The sequence below is a fragment of the Mustela nigripes genome, chromosome 1 (genome assembly GCF_022355385.1).
Source record: "Mustela nigripes isolate SB6536 chromosome 1, MUSNIG.SB6536, whole genome shotgun sequence".
In the NCBI taxonomy this organism is placed as follows: Eukaryota; Metazoa; Chordata; class Mammalia; order Carnivora; family Mustelidae; genus Mustela; species Mustela nigripes.
The window spans coordinates 212859200-212864964 of NC_081557.1; the positions used below are offsets into that span (position 1 = coordinate 212859200).

A 5765-nucleotide genomic window follows, 5' to 3' on the forward strand; every position below is an offset into this window, starting at 1 on the left:
GCTAGAGAGAATTTCCAGTCTGTCAGGGAAGCAATTCCATACCTACTTGAGGCTCAGAATTATAAATACTAACGAACTGAAGGTAAACAGGAGCCACATTACCCAGAGACTGGGTAATGGCTGGTCAGACAATCACGGCCTCTACTTAGGTGGAACATGACAGATACATGCAGGAAGTGCGTTATCAGATGACTTCAACTCATAAGTGCATTTTGATTGCCTCAATGAATCTCTCAATTCGTTATTAAAGAAATTCAGTTGAAAAAGAAATACCTGATCAGAGAAATCATCCAACAAGCCACCTTGCTGTGGCCTTAGTGGTAAGGAAGGGGTTCAATCTGACTTGTGTGTTAGAGCCCAACTTCCACAGACACTACACAGTCGGGTCCACACCAGGTACTGTCTATGAAGCAGATATGCAGAGGTAACAAAGATCAGCTTTCAGTTAAAAAGTCCACGTTTTAGTGGACTTTTTCGAATGAAAACAATTGGTCATTTCAACACACACTTCAAGGGAAAGTACTCAAATTACCAATAATTATGTTGTGGTATTATTGTTATATATAAAAAAATAGTGCTGAAATATTATAATGCATGGCTGAAAGAAGTGAGTTTTCTAGGGTGCCTGGGTGGCTCAGTCAGTTAAGCATCTGCCTTCGGTTCAGGTCATGATCCCAGGGTCTTGGAATCAAATCCCACATTGGGTTTCCTGCTCAGCGGGCAGTCTGCTCCTCCCTCTGTCTATTGCTCTCTCTCTCTCTGGCAAATAAATAAATAAAATTTAAAAGTAAGTTTTCTAAATTATAATGAACAAATTATGTTGCTTTGGTGACTATGATGTAAATGTGGATGTTATACAGTTATAATACATACTCAAGAAGAATATATTTTAAATGTTTGCACTTAATGAGGGAGAGAATATTCTGAAGTAAAAAGGATGGAGTCAGAGTTCTTCTACTTAACTTCACAAAGCAGAATTTGGGTACCAATTAATACTGGCCTCATGACACTGTAAAAATCCAATGAAACTGTGTACTTACAAGCATTTCCAAAGGCTCAAAAATCATTAATAAGAGCAATTTATTATCCATATCAATGGTTCTTGCAATTTGGGAGTGGTCTTATGTGGTGATGCACAAGTAAAAGGTTTTCATATTTTATCTTTGTCCTTGCCTTTCAATTAAAGAAGAAACTAGAATTCTTCTAATATAAAAAATTATGCAAAGTTGAAGTATTTACACATAGTTTGGTTCCATCTTAAATGTTTCTACCTAACTCTCTGGAGCCACTTATGTTGTAAAAAACAACCTATATCACTTTAGTGTCTAGCACTATTTTTCTCAACTTAAAAAAAAAAAATGTTATTAACATTTTTTCAGAACTTTTCCAGGAGTTTTCCAGACTTTTTTCTCCCTAATTGATGCCCATGAAATTTCAATACCATAGATATACTGTATGTTTATATACTGAATGTGTATCTGTGCTTTGCACATGAAAAGACTAAAACCTTCTACCTCTTCCATCAACAACCAGTTTTCACCCCATTGGAGGCATTATCTCTCCGTCCCATTCCGAATGCATGGTCTATGAGAAATTCCATTTTAAATTCATGCTTCTCCATAAATTTCCATAAATTTCAGTAATCACTCAAGTTTTAGATTTCTAGCAGGATTTGTCTAAATATGTTCTTAGTGGGGAATCCAGTTGTGAAATCAAAACTCATTCCACAGACAAAAAATAGGGAACACTTCACAAATTTGCGTGGCACCCTTGTTCACCAGCCAAGCTAATCTCCTTTGTATTGTTCTAATATTAGTATATGTGCTGCCAAAGCCAGTACTCCTCGTGTCCCTTGTTTATTTGTTCGTATGTTTGTTTTTGCGTGGTTAAAAACACTTAATGAGAGATCCAAACTCACAAATTTTTGAGCACACAGTACAGAATTGTTGACACTAGGCACTGTGCTGTACAGCAGATTTTCCGAGCTCATTCATCTTGTGTAACTGAAACTTCATACCAATTGAACACATTCCTATTTCTCTCCCCTCCCCACCCCCAAGTCCCTGGCAAGGACCCTTCCACTCCCTCCTTTATGAGTTTGACTATTTTGGGTGCCTCATGAAGTGGAATCACACAGTAATGGTCCTTCTGTGACTGATTTAATTCACTCAAGATAATGTTCTCCAGGTTCATTTGTGTTGTTCCAAATGGCAGGGCTGATTTCTTGTTATGATGAAATGACTTGCTTGTCATTATGTAGACACCGTCTAGGTGCATTAAGCAACTGTTTAAGAACTACAGAATCTAACCAATTGCAGTTGGTTGAGATAGTATGGGCCACAGGACCCTGTCTGGAGGGAGAAGTGTGCCATATCCTATAATATCAGCAATCCAGTATTAAGATCAGGATGAACACGGAAATTAAAACATGTGACAAAACTCATTAATTGTACTTGTGAAGGAGGCCCCAGGCTCTTCTTTAGGTTCTCCTTATTCATGCTTTATGATGATCTAACACACTGTGATCTCAGGAAGAAAGTTGTAATGTCCTAAATCTAAGGGTTTCCCAGGATGTCGTCTTCCAGTACTGAAACCAGGACACCAGGGGGAAACTGAAGTCGGTCACTCCATTCCCAGCCATCCTCAGGAGTACCAGCAGGAGATGGACGGTGGGTGGAAGTGGTAGAAGCACCAGCACAAGATGAAACTGACCTGCCAAAATAGGTAAAATGCCAGGCATGATCCTTGCAAGCAAAGCAAATTGGGGCCTTTTGATGCAGGAAAGACAAGCATTTCCTCTTCACATCTGGGAGAATGTCCTAAATTAACTACAGAGCACAAATATTGACAGCCTTTTAGTCAATAAAGTTGGAAAATACAAAATTCATTTGGAAAGTTGCAGTTCAAAAAATTAATGAAGTTGAGCGGCTGTACTGAAAGGATCGCTTTTAGTGGTGTGCAGAATTGTTGCAACAGAAAGCACATTTCCCAAGGATGTTGGATAAATGGTGCAGCTCTCATATTACATACTAGAGGTCACCTGCAACCAAACGACTCTTCCATGCTTTGGGAACACTGGCAATTCTTCCAGGCTTCCACTCATGTGGAATTATTTATTAAATAATATCCTTGTAGTAACAAAAGAAAAAAAAATTTTTTTCCCCTCCTTCAGGAGTGCCCTATTGAGCACATCAGGTTCATTTACTCAGCAGTAAAATCTACTCTTGCACATGATTTAAAAGCGAGCAATGCTAATCCCATCTGGAAGAAAATTGGTGCAGACCATGTCAGTCAGAACATACATGGTGTGGGCTCTAAGAGTAGCACAAGGAGTCTAATTTGATACTTATTCTGTTTTTAAATTTAAAATAAACCAATTTATATCCAAATTTTTTTAGAAGTCTCAAATGAAGCCTTTAGAATATTTGGAATAAAACGTTTTCAGCTATGTTAATAATTTTTATTTTAGTAATGACATATTTTAAAGGGAATTTATTATTTAAAAGACTTCATATATATCACTTCAACCCCCATCATTCTATATTTGATGTTTATTTTATAATTCAGGCAATCATTCTTGAAAGAGGGATAAATTATTTAGTTCCAATGAATTTAACAAGGCACTATTTTATTTAATCCTTCTAATAACCTGATGAGGCAGAAATCACTAATGTCGTTTACAAATGAGAAAACTTAGATGTAGGAAATTCCATTCCTGACCTTTCAAAATTCAAAATCCTTATTTCCCCTGTACTTTCCTCTCCTTCAGAATAACTTCTCAGGGAGCACTTGGTAAATCAGTGAATTTCAAACACAGATCTATCATTAAGCCAATGGTCCTTTAAACTATTAATTTTTGATGATAATGAGCATGCACTGACTTGCAATAACAAAAATTTTGCTTTAAAAACTCACAAACTCAGTCTTCCACTGTGAAACATGCATCAAAAATTAACCGGTTTAATAAATTGTCAATTATTATATAACAGGCAAAGTCTAGCAAACCAGCCTGCTTGACTTATTTCGCTAAACATGATATGCTCTAGTTCCATCCATATTGTCACAAATGGCAAGATTTCATTTCTTTTGATGGCTGCATAGTATTCCATTGTGTATATATACTACATCTTCTTGATCCATTCATCTGTTGATGGACATCTAGGTTCTTTCCATAGTTTGGCTATTGTGGACATTGCTGCTATAAACATTCGGGTGCACGTGCCCCTTTGGATCACTACGTTTGTATCTTTAGGGTAAATACCCAATAGTGCAATTGCTGGGTCATAGGGCAGTTCTATTTTCAACATTTTGAAGAACCTCCATGCTGTTTTCCAGAGTGGCTGCACCAGCTTGCATTCCCACCAACAGTGGAGGAGGGTTCCCCTTTCTCCGCATCCTCACCAGCATCTGTCATTTCCTGACTTGTTGATTTTAGCCATTCTGACTGGTGTGAGGTGATATCTCATTGTGGTTTTGATTTGTATTTCCCTGATGCCGAGTGATATGGAGCACTTTTTCATGTGTCTGTTGGCCATCTGGATGTCTTCTTTGCAGAAATGTCTGTTCATGTCCTCTGCCCATTTCTTGATTGGATTATTTGTTCTTTGGGTGTTGAGTTTGCTAAGTTCTTTATAGATTCTGGACACTAGTCCTTTATCTGATATGTCCTTTGCAAATATCTTCTCCCATTCTGTCAGTTGTCTTTTGATTTTGTTAACTGTTTATATGATCTCCCTGATATGAGGAAGTGGTGATGCAACATGGGGGCTTAAGTGGGTAGGAGAAGAATAAATGAAACAAGATGGGATTGGGAGGGAGACAAACCATAAGTGACTCTTAATCTCACAAAACAAACTGAGGGTTGCTGGGGGGAGGGGGTTTGGGAGAAGGGGGTAGGATTATGGACATTGGGGAGGGTATGTGCTTTGGTGAGTGCTGTGAAGTGTGTAAACCTGGTGATTCACAGACCTGTACCCCTGGGGATAAAAATATATGTTTATAAAAAAAATTAATAAAAAAAATTAATTAAAAAAATAAAAAAATAATAAAAAAAAAACCAGCCTGTTTTCTTAAATACATCACCCTTAAATTTGTCAACATGGTCATTAGAATTGCACTTTATCTGTTTTGTTCTGTAATAATATGCAATTATGTATTTTACTCTTTTGACAAATATTTATTGAGCACCAACCATGTGTTGGGTTTACCCTAGAACACAGCTTCAAAGGTGAGCAAACCTCTGAGTCCCGGACCCAGGGCTCTCACCGCCTAGGTGGGTGTGGTTGCCAACTGTTGGCTCCTCCTTGTGTTTATATTGAGAATCCATGAGTTTAAAATCAGACCATATAACCAGCCAGCCGGGCTTACCCGGAGATGGCTGGTCAATGGAGGGAAGCAGGTCTACCATCTGGAGACACTGCCAAGCATTAGCTAGAGCCTGTTTTTTTTTTTTTTTCCAAAACTTCCCTGCCTTGCTTACCTTCCTCCTACAACTAGAGCTTTTTTTTTTTTTTTTTTTTTTAAGATTTTATTTATTTATTTGACAGGCAGAGATCACAACTAGACAGCAAGGCAGAGGCAGAGAGAGAGAGGAGGAAGCAGGCTCCCTGTTGAGCAGAGAGCCTGATGCGGGGCTCGATCCCAGGACCCTGGGATCACGACCTGAGCAGAGGGCAGAGGCTTTAACCCACTGAGCCAGGCACACCCCCCCCCCTTTTTTTTTTAACGCGAAAATACAACAATAAAAGAGAAAAATGGCTGGGGTG

The 5765-nt window shown here is 38.4% G+C and overlaps 1 non-coding gene across 1 annotated transcript; it reads right to left on the reverse strand.

The window, feature by feature from the left end:
* Nucleotides 1-1733: 1733 nt before the first annotated feature.
* LOC132009454 (U6 spliceosomal RNA) lies at nucleotides 1734-1840 on the reverse strand. Its single transcript, XR_009401937.1, has one exon. It is a non-coding gene; the product is annotated as a U6 spliceosomal RNA (small nuclear RNA).
* Nucleotides 1841-5765: the final 3925 nt, after the last annotated feature.